Raw genomic sequence first — 11,409 nt, 5'->3', positions numbered from 1 at the left:
ACCAAAGCTATAAAAAGTGAATTTTACCCATCCATACCAATCCAAAAATTCTTGCACTGGACCCATCTTTAAAAACAAATCCCACATTGATCCCCCCATGTTCTGTATATAAATTACAATAAAAGAACTCTTTGGCTCTGGCCATTGGAAGTTTTTATTCCAGCTGGGCACAAAGCGGGCATTTGTCACTGAAGCAGTTAATCAGAATGCATTAATCACCTTGGTTGTCTGTCTAGAATGAAAGCAGCCTTTTTTTCTTCCATACAGAACAATAGATTGCCCTGTGCCAGAGCTTCATTGTACCACCGCTGCATGGTTTACTAATCTAGCCACTGCAAAAAAAACTAATTTCCAAGCAGATGAGACAGCCAGTGTGTGCTCCTTTTAATCATGCATGTGTTCAAACCAGGGAACACCCATCTGAGGACATGACAGATGGCACTTAGAGGGGGGAAAAGCAAAGAGGAGGCAGAATAGAGCCAGCAGCTGGGGAGAACTGCCACAGCAGGACTGGCCTGAGGAGGTGAGTGATTGGCAGCTGCTGCTGCTTCCCCCCCAAAAAAACATCACTGCTGCAGCTAAACCTAATCTGACATGCAGCAAGAAACACAGCAGCAGGCAAATGCAAGAAACCAATAGACCCCTTTTCTTTTTTTTCTTTCAAGCTAGAGGAAGTGGGTGATCTTTAATTTCCTGATGGGTGGAGATAGCTCCACTAGGGCTTTTTCTGCTTTCCAAAGAGCCTGAGTATTATTATTGCTTCCTACAGAGCTGCATAGAGGGGACTCTGCTAGACCTGCACCGCCTGCAAAAATAAAAGCCAAGGTACAAATCCTTCATTTCCTCATTATCTATTGCCAAAATGATTCTTTAGAACATTGTGCTTCACCCAGCACTGTTGCTCATTTTCTGGTATCATAGTTTCATAGTTGCTTATTATTTTTTTTCTATCCTTTATATAGCATTGGAGAAAACATTTATTTAATCACACAGAATAATACATTCACCCAACAAACATTTGGATTTGAGAGTGCAGCAGAAATCAGCCAAATGTTACATTTTATGTTTAAATATATATATAATTGTTATTGATTTTATTATTTTTATTTGCTGTGTTTTATATTGACAAACAAAAAAAATCCTAAATAAAATAAAATCCCAATGATCACAGTTGTCTCACAGTTGCTAAACAGTGGATGTGCAGCTGATGTTTGCTTAGATCTAATTATATTTATTTTCTAAGGCTGTGGTTAATTATTGTTTATTGTCTTTTTTTTAATATAAAGTAAAGCTTGATTAGAATGGCAGTCCACCCCTATGTATATTTAAACAGTCATGTGGGCTTTGATTGTGCTAGCAATATACAGTGTACCATTGTGCTGGCTTTGGGGAGAGGGTTGGGCAAACAGGGTTGCAAATGGTGTAGCAAAAAAAAAAAAAAAACCCTCCATCAATGTATATTTGTATATTTTGTTAAGCCATTCATTCATTGGTACAATACCCCCTCTGTAAGCCAGTGAATTTTTGTAATAGCTGCTTTTAAACAAATTAGGATGCGTGGATTTGTGTTGTATTTTTAGCTCATAATACAATCCATGGTATATAATAAATCTGATACATTGATAACATTGCAGCTTGTTGGAATAAAATGAAGTAAGGTTAAAGGAATTGAGGAATTGTCTGCTGCGGGAAAGCTTTTAAATTATACAAATATTTAAATATAAATATGTACTATTTAAAATGTAATTATTTCACTATTCACATCACTGATCATATGCAAAGGGTAGTTTATAACAGCCAGTCAAAATTCAGTTTAATAAGGCCTAGCCAATTAGCATTTAAGATTAGGGGTTACTGTACTGCATTTTTCCCCTAATAAATAAGTCTTGTTTTTAAGGAAAAACGAACAAATTTACTTCCTCCACCTGCTGCATTTCCAGCTATGCTTGGGATTTGTTTTAATTTGCATAAATTAGCATTTCATTGACCATATATGGAATATGGCATGGCGCACATATGTGGGGTGATAGTGCTGTATGTTTAGGAATAGTTTAAAAGATGCGATATGGTCTCATTCATAAAATCAGTGGACAAAAGCAAACGGCAGAAGATGCCAATTCCACGTACGGCGCCCTGTGGTATGCTTTACCAACGCCGTGTGAGGAATTTTCTCATACATTTGGCCTATTGGCCGGATCATTTGTAAAATATAAAAAATATTAATAATCCTCTTTGCAACCATCTGGCTCTTGTTTGGAATTAAATCACTCAATTAGAAATTTGGTAGAGAAAACAGCTGTGTCAGCTCCAAGAGCGGGGCGCTGAATTAACACATCCATCATCCCTGAGACAATATGACGGCTCAGGGAGGGCTTTGTTGGGAAGCAAAAGTCCTGTGGAATTAGGCTCTGATGGAAGCTATTTGCACAAAGCATCAAAACATTTGCAATTAATTACCAGGGGTCACCAAGGTTTTAAAGAGGACCTGTCATTAATAGTAACACATTCCTGACATGTCACAGCATAAAGAATCAAAATCATTTTTCTAAAAAGCCCCCCCCCCCCTCCCTCTTTATAAATATTAGGCAGATTTTGAGATCCAGACAAGTGACTTTGTCTAGGCTGAGATGAGGTCATCAGTCTGCTGCATGCAGGATGAAACATTTCTCTCCCTCAGTGATCAGATTGCAACATTGTAACTTTGTAGCAAGTCACATGGTGAGAGCAGCAGGGGTTAATCTGTATATAGCAGGAATTGCATGATTGTGTCATCTCTGAGATGGCATCTCAGGCAAGGAAGTGGATGGTGACCCTGGATGATGGCTGAACAAAGATGGTGCCTCGTTTTAGAGAAAAGCAGATGAAGGAATTGGCACATTGGGATAGTTAATAAATACCTGAAAGCGTTGCATGTACTCATTACTTAGAAAGCATGCAGTTATTGTGAAAAGATTGGTTTCTTAGCTTTCATCAGGTTTGTTCAGATCTGTGCCGATTGCTGCAGACTTAGAAATTGACTTTCTATGCCATTTGACTTCATGTCCCTCTTTTTTGCTATTTCTTTATTACGACCACAAGTTGCTCTCCAGATTTTAGAAAGCCATGTATAGCACCCTGCTAGCTCATGATCTGCCTGTATTCCATTGAGAAGCACAGAGGCGGAGCTTCTGGTGGCTGGGGGCTGGACATTAGCAGTCTATGGCTGTGATGTTGGAATCCCCACCCCTGCTTATCAGAAGCTCCACCTCCAAGGTATGTCTGGGCTTCTTTATACGAGCATGGATTGGAGGGGGCACAAGCCGTCCTGGTTTTAATGCCCCTGAGGGATACTACGAGCGCCCATGCCAGTACCTATTGCTGTCAACAACAGCATGAAATACGCTTCTCCTACATCATTCACCCAGCAATTGTACAGTCTTACTGACTGCAAAGCGAGATGGGGCATGAAAACATGGCACCGCTCTTCATTATAAACAGTACTCAATATAATCCTAAACCCTTGCAGCACTGTGTATGCCAATGACAGGGCTGTATTTTTAGGACTATCATTTTTTCCTTGCAAAGCTTTGCATCTATCTATCATGACTGCATGTTATCTGCTACTGTTATGTTTATTGCTGTGTAAAGTTATGTGGTTAAGTTTTGAGTTTATGTAAAGCTTAAGAGCCCATAAGGCTTACTTCTTCGGGTGCAATAAATGAAATTTTCAAGTGTGATAGGAAACACATGGAATAAAAGTTGTAAGTGCCAAAAATGCGTGTACTAGAATTTCTGGCACTGAAAGAAATAAAGAACTGGTTTGGAACGCAGATTCATTTTAGTTCCCAGCCCCCTACAGATGTCAGGTTTGGACTGTTCTACGAGGGGCAGCTTCTGTCTGAACCAACTGGATTGTGCACCAGGAAAATGAAGGGGATGGTCACCATGGGCACAGGTGGAGATACAGATTGTAGGGTTTAATGTAGTTGTACGTTAAATTTGATTTACAAGATTTGGGTGGGGTCTTGATTGGTGTAGAGCAGGCTTTCTACATATTTAGACCCCTTAACATGAGCTTTGGGTCTTGGGTGTCATTTTGGGAACATCTATTACATGATCAATGTTCTAGCGGTGGTCAGAATGGCACCCATGATCACCCTTGGAATGTTTTTTGGAGACCTTAAAAGATCATTCCCAAATGGCGTTAGATCCAGAACTTTCACGCACCATCTAATGGGAGATCAACCGCAGCTCAAGGAACCCCTAACAATTTTGGAGGAACCCTAAGGCTCCATGGAGCCCTGGCTGGGAATATAGAGTGTTGAAGCTGAACTAAAGGTTAAATAAAAAGGAATGCAACAAAGCAAGTCCTTTCCTGTAGATGTGACAAGGGATGTCCCTTCTGCAATAAAATAAACTTACCTGTCTATTACATAAAATATATATTATATATATATATGTTATATATAATTATATAAAAATAAGCTCACCTGTCCATGCTGTTGCAGGAACCATCATCTTCATCCGGTCCTCTGCCCGGTTCAGGATCTTTGGCCATCTTGGCTGGTGGGGCTTGAATAGCATTACTCCCATACATGCGAGCAGTAGTTATTTTATTAACTACAGATTGGGCGGATTTGAGGATAAACAACATCGTGCACTCAGCTCAGTGTACTTTACAAAAAAAAATTGTAAAAAGATAGGTAAGTATGTTTTATTGCATATAGGACATCACCTGTCCCTTCTGCACAAACAACCCACCTGCTCGTATTTTTTTTCCACTTTAGCATCTAAACAACAATCAGTTCCATTGTGTCAGGTTTGATTTTTTTTTTTTGCACATTCTTAGCCCTTTTGAACTGTTTAGTTAATATTTCTTTTTTGGGAGGAGGGGAGATTTAGGGTAATTTATTTAATGTAGGTCCTTATTACAGCCAACCAAACTAGTTGCAGCATACTTATAAAGAACAGCTATGTGCTTTACAAATGTGCTTAGCCCTTGCAGTCTAGACCAGGGGTGCCCACACTTTTTTGGCTTCCGAGCTACTTTAAAAATGATCAAGTCAAAATGATCTACCAACAATAAAAACTTGGACCTAATAACTCTTGTGCGTGATTATATTGAAAGGCAGGGCTGCGCGATCTACTGGCGTTGTCTTTGCGATCTACCGGTAGATCGTGATCCACCTCTTGGGCACCCCTGGTCTAGACCTTCCAATTGGCGTTTGTCTAGCAGCCATGCCATAGCGCCTCCCTTTTATCTGTAATACAAGTTTACATTGTGCTGAAAGGTGTGGATCTCCCAGGATTAAGCACAGGAAAGGGAACATAGAAGGAAAATAATTCTAGATAGAAAGACATGCCCAATCGTTACTCATCATTACATGCAAAGACACAGTACTCTATAGAGAAAATACATTAATGGTACATTGATCAATTTAAAATGCATTTCAACCCACAGAATATTTATTTGACAAATTCCACTTTGAAGCCTGAGATCTGGTTGTTTGGTGCAGCCTTGGTGTTCTGCTAAATACATATTCTATAATTCTTGCCAAACATTGGACTTCCCTTTTTGTGAAATGTTCTTTTTATTTGGAGGTTTTAGTTATATGATCTCTTCCAGCTAAATGTAGGCTTCTAACTTTCATGTTTTTTAATCTTGTTGTTCTGCAAATTACTTTTGCAAAAGGGAACTGTTGGTCAGAGTTGCACATAAACATTTCTTATCTTGAAACATGCAAATGTTGGTCATCGTTGTTGTCAGTGTGCAGTTTTGGTAAACAAGAATAAGCAGACCTTGGCACAGTTTGAATTTGGGGGAGATAATTAAATGATGGGAAATGATGGGTGCACCAATTCAGTTGACCATTAGGTTGCCCATTAGGTGCACCTAATTTTCATCTGAAAGAGCATTAGAACAGTTTCTTTTCCCCTTTTGGTCAATGGAAACACGGATGTCAAATGCAAGTGGTAAGCAACTGCATGCACATGTGTAGCTACTAGGGAAGCATACTCTTTAACTCAGAGATGGGGCCCCAATTTCCTACCATCCCTTCTTCTGCTCCTTAAGTTGCCCCATTATGTGGACTGGCACAGTGTTGGTTTAAAATCATTTAACCTGCCCTGGTTTATGTTCTGCTCATGTGCCCCTTACTCCCTTATGGAACAATCCAGAGTTTTCCCCTGGCAGAGATCTCAAAAAATTTTAATGGTGGATTGATAGAGGCTATCTTTAAATTTAGGATGTAATTGATGTAAAAGACGTACTTGGTTTTGAATTTTTGGTTAGCAAGAAGGGCCTTCCGAGACAGGAATTTTTCAGTTATCGCCAAATTAATACGTTTGTATGTTCAAAAATCAGACAAGCTCCCCACCCTCTATGATCAACTGCATTTGAAACTTCCTGTAAATCTATTATTTACACCAAAGGCCAAATATCCATAATTTATGCTGTGCTGGCGACTCCGCCACCCAAATTGAAATGTATGGAGGCATAGGAACACAATCTAGGGTTTGATTGGTCCCAAGAAGAATTGAATTAAGTGGTTAGCTCCCTATCTAAAATTTTGCTTAACTAGAAGCGAATTATAAAGTAATTTTTAAATGGTACCTGGTTCCTGATAGGATTGCGTGACCCTTCCGCCTCCCCGATGTGTTTCGGAGGTTGTGATGCTAGAGGCACCATGGTCCACATGTGGTGGTCCTGTCCCATTGCCCAGGATTTCTGGTTTAAGGTTTTTAGGCTAATTTCCAGAGTCACTAATAGAACTCCTCAATGTACTCCGGAATGTGCCCTTTTTAGCAAATGTGATGCGAGAGGCCCTAAACACTCTTTGAAACTAATTAGTCTCATTCTGTTGGCAGCCCGCATCACTTTAACTAAAGCCTGGAAATCCCAGGTGATTCCTTTTGAGCCCTTGTCCTCCAAAGTAGATTGCATCTTGGTTCTTGATAGGCTCACCCGCACTATCAATGATACCCTGGAAAAGTTTAATGCGATTTGGGGCCTGTGGAAAGAATACACTTCTCACTGAAAGAGTGGCCCCATGGCTCCCTCCACTGATTGGTTTTATGAGTCTTCCACCTTCCCTTACTGTTGAGTTTTGATCGTTCAATTGATGTTTTCTATAAGAATGTCTGTAAAATGATTGTCTTTGTTTACAAAAAAGTGATTATTGTCCTGTTTATTTGAAAAAACATAATACAAACATTGAAATATAAAATCATATAACCTCTCTCCATCATCGGGTGCTCCTCTTTTGTGCAGGAGCCCACTATTTCATGCAGTGTTCGGTGACCTCTCATGACATATGAATAGCAAAATTGCAAGGTGTGTGATAGACGAAGATTTAACAATTAAGGGAGATAATATACCTTTACTATATAATTTCTGCTGTACTCTGCATGGGATTAAAGTGGGTCTTTGTGGCTGCACTTGCGATATGCCCCTAATGTATAGGCTCCCTAATCATGGCCACCACTATGGGAATTGGCAATGTAGTGGAAAGCACCAACATTTTGATGATCTGTACTTAAAATGTATAATTTATAGTTACAAACCTACCTAAAAACTGCAACAGTAGCCATAAACTTCCGCCACCTTCATTACAATCTGATTGTGCCATCTCGTATGTAACAGAACTTTAACATAAATTCTATAGGCCAAGGCTGGTCTAACCAAGTAGACCCTTGTAATAAAAAGTTGTTGGTAGATCTAGCAAAGATTGTATAATCAGACTGATCAGTGTGCATTCATTAATTGATGCCTTATAAATGGCATTTGGGAGAACCCATGTGTCAAGAGACTATACTCCTGGCCAGCTTGTCATAGTTATAACCAGGTTGTAATGGATAAGCTCAATGAGCCTGCATTGATCACTCCTATATTACAATGTGGCTGGATAGCTGACAAGGACTGGGAGCATCTGCTACCGATGCCACCAGGAGAACAAATAACATTTCTATGTGCCCGTATTATCGAATGAAACCGGCTCTTCCTGTACTGCTATTCCTGTATATACCCTGCAGTTGCTGTGCTGGAAGAGACACGCTATGAGTCATCCGCAGATTTAGTTTGCTTGGCCCTTGCTCCTGCCTAGATACCGATATTCCATCCCAATAAAGATAAATACAAATAGGATATTTAAAGGGAAATCATCAGTCCAGTCAATATTTTATTATTGTAACTTCAGAAAATGTCAGATGCAATTTTAATTTTTTTTGAAGCAAGAGCAGCACTACTGGCCATTTGGGTTCTATGGCATGCACATAAACTGATGGGTTGTTGTTGCCAAAACCTGAAAGCAATGAGATGACCCACAATTGACTGCAGTATTCTGCCACAGACTCAACCATGGTTCCTTCTGCTTCCACGGGAGAGGTTGTGATCCATTTTGTGCATGCCTCTGACACAGTTTCAGCAGTTCCAGAAAGCAACACTTTCTTTTTGGTCACACTTTTTCATTTCCATCGCTCAAAGAAGAACTGCACAAATGGAGACACAGCTACAAATGTACGCAAATGCATTTACCTGTGGTGCAGTTTGCCGCTGTTGGGTCAACAGGCTCATCCATGGTCCCTACTGCTTTCATCCAAGTAAAATGAGAATGGTTGTGATCCATTTTGTGCACGCTTCTGATGCAGCTTCAGATGTGGTGGATAACAGTGCGGTTCCAGAAAGTAGCATGTTTTTGGCCATGCCGTTGCTTTTCCAATTCATGAGAACCTGCAGACACAGCCACAATTGTATGCAAATGTTTGTGTGCATCCAGTTTGCTGTTCTTGGATGCACCGCAGCAGTTAGCTATGTGGCTGGGAGTGGACAACCATATGGTTTTCCCATGAAAGTAGAGAATAAGCCATAGCATGCTGCTGTTGTTCCTTCAGTATTAAATTGGCAGACTGCTAGGGAGGTGACACAACTCATTCCTTAACTCATAAAGAAAAAAAACACTTACCTTTACAGGTGGAAAGCTGTCCATCCCTCGGCAATCCTAGTACAGTCGATCCCGCGCCATTCCATCTTCATTCCAGTGTGGGCTGGGGACTGGGTGCCACCATCTTCCAGGTTCTTCTTCCTACATCACCCAATCTCGCACAGCTCAGGCATGAGATTGCGCCTTCCGGAAAATGTAAAAGGTGCTGATCTCACAATGCACAAGTTGATGAAAAGAATTACCAATCTTTTGCACGATAAAGCAGCTCATCTGCATGTTTCAACTGTGTCCTGTTTATGTTTACCTAGAGTTCTGCTTTATTCTGTATGCATCCTTATGAGAACAGGGAGCTGATGATATAATATTGCATAAGATACAAAAGGTAGATCGTCCAGGATCAGAGCTAAAGGGAGTGCCCTCTGGGAGCTCTGCTAATCCCACTCCTCATTAAGATTAAACAGTCTTCCTCCAGATTGAGGCCTTGTCTCCCGATAAACGGTGTCCGGGGACCCCGCTGTCATGTCTGGTTTGGGCAGACAAGTTCACATGAGATTTAGATGAGTTTTGCTCCAGCAGATTTCTGTCTGACTCGTACACACTGGGATAGCAGGAGACTCAAAAAAACAACCGTGGGAGGCAAATGTATGTTTTTTAAATTATTTAATTAGGAAAGCATTTTTCCTGCTTTAACAGTTCTGCTTGTTTGTGCATTGTAAAAGTGATGGAAGGGTTTGAACATGGCCTGTTGGCCAACTGACATTATAACAAACCTATGTCATATGATATATGTCTATCTGTCACCAACTGTACATGAAATTTTAATAGTTGTTAGAATGTTGTCTCATTTGCAAAATGTTGATTTCTGATGGGATAAAGGACCAGTCCACTCACTTGTGATATTTAAATATTGGTATAGACCGCTTCTGTCTTCCATATTTCCCAATTCTGTTTTTGTCTACCTGGGAGTTTTGGGTGTTCTCCAACTTTGTGTTCTTCTTATTCTCCATAATATAACACATAAAAATCCAGCAGGAAATGTGGAAATTCATCATAATGAGCACAGCGGGACTGCAGACCTAGCAACTCGGCACAGAGATCTCGCTAATAAAGTCCCTGAGAGATAGAGACTGTCAAGGGGTTTAACTCTCCAACCTCTAGCAAATTAATTAAAAGTTTTGATAGACTGACCCTTAAAGTTTTTGTTCACAAGCAATTAAAATGACCTGCAGGTACTCCTCCCACTTCCCGTTCATTTTGATTTATTTTGTTGTTTTTCTTTCCCATCTTCTTGTAATCTAGGTATTTCTATATTTAATATAGAGAACTTATAGGTCATATGTACGTGACCCAATTATCTGGAAAGCCATCATGTAACTGGTAGGAAGACGCTGTTACAAGCCAAGCAATGTATGGGTGGCAAATAAAGTCTGGACATATGTGGAGTCCAATATTACATGGAGCGCACATTCACTACCCCGGAGAAAGAGAGCTTGGAGCGTGCTTTATTCTGTTTAAACCAGTCCTGTCCAGCAGAAGAGCCCTAGAACTTTGGTTGGTTAAGCTATCATCATCCATGAGTTTAGTAAGCTTTGGCCATGCAGGTTGAGTTTTGTTTCCAAGATTATCTGCAGCAGTGGAGTGTAGCAAGCATGGTTTGAGCTGTCCAGAGAAGTTGGGGATTTGCTTTTCACTGTGAGTAGTGCATGGTTTTACAACCACGGTTCCTCCAAAGGTTGCTAGGGGTTCCTTAAGCAATGAATAGTTTGTGACTTTGTCAGGTCAGTTTAACTGACCGTAATGAGATTTTTGGATAAATGTGTTAGGATGACATTCTTCCCATGACCACCACACTAAGGCTGGGTACACATGTGCAATAATTCTTTTACGATCCTTTCCAACGACAAATGACTGCACAATGGAAGAACAAGCGCTGTACATAAAGAGTCGCTCTGCTCTATGGATAGGGGAGGGCAAGAACGACAGAGTGGCACCCCACTGCGCTCTATCCCCTTCACTTTTATTATGATTGTTCATTGTCGGAGGATCTGTCGGAACGACGGACAAGAAGCACTGTACACATGCCAGATTCTTGTTCGATATCGGCCCTGGGGCGATTATCGGACGAGAATCATCTGACGTGTGTACATTGCCTAATGTACTCTGATCTGTGGATATATAGAAGGGGTTCTCCAATGCATGAAAATTATTTCAAGGATTCCCCTATGTTAAAAAGGTCAAGAAACACCGGTGTAGTCAAACTACAAAATAATGCAAGACAAAGTCGGGTGGAAATGAGTCTTCTAAATCCTTAGGACCTTAAGCACCATTCAAAGTTAAAAAAAAATTCTTGATTGATATAGGGAGAACCACATTCCATTTGGGACTTCCAATAAGGCGTTGCTACTATGCATCAGTTCAACCCATTCCCTTTTTTTGGTGACGTGGGGTCTCATGCTGTTTTGTAAGAGGTGAGAGGATTCTCTAAACACCC

General features: G+C 40.5%; 1 protein-coding gene across 4 annotated transcripts in view; it reads left to right on the top strand.

The window, feature by feature from the left end:
- The first annotated feature begins 430 nt into the window (after nucleotides 1–430).
- Nucleotides 431–11,409, top strand: part of GNG2 (G protein subunit gamma 2) — a 45,386-nt gene continuing 34,407 nt past the window's right edge. Inside the window, exons 1-2 of one of the 4 annotated variants that reach the window (XM_072427899.1) lie at nucleotides 445–523; nucleotides 770–825. The gene's annotated coding sequence lies outside the window, so the exon portion shown is untranslated. Of the gene's footprint in view, nucleotides 524–598; nucleotides 826–4,663; nucleotides 4,683–11,409 lie in introns of those variants that run through there. The other 3 variants (XM_072427900.1, XM_072427898.1, XM_072427901.1) reach the window with 3 other exon arrangements.

The sequence above is a fragment of the Pyxicephalus adspersus genome, chromosome 12 (genome assembly GCF_032062135.1).
Source record: "Pyxicephalus adspersus chromosome 12, UCB_Pads_2.0, whole genome shotgun sequence".
NCBI lineage: Eukaryota > Metazoa > Chordata > Amphibia > Anura > Pyxicephalidae > Pyxicephalus > Pyxicephalus adspersus.
This window is presented reverse-complemented; position numbering and strand designations above follow the sequence as displayed.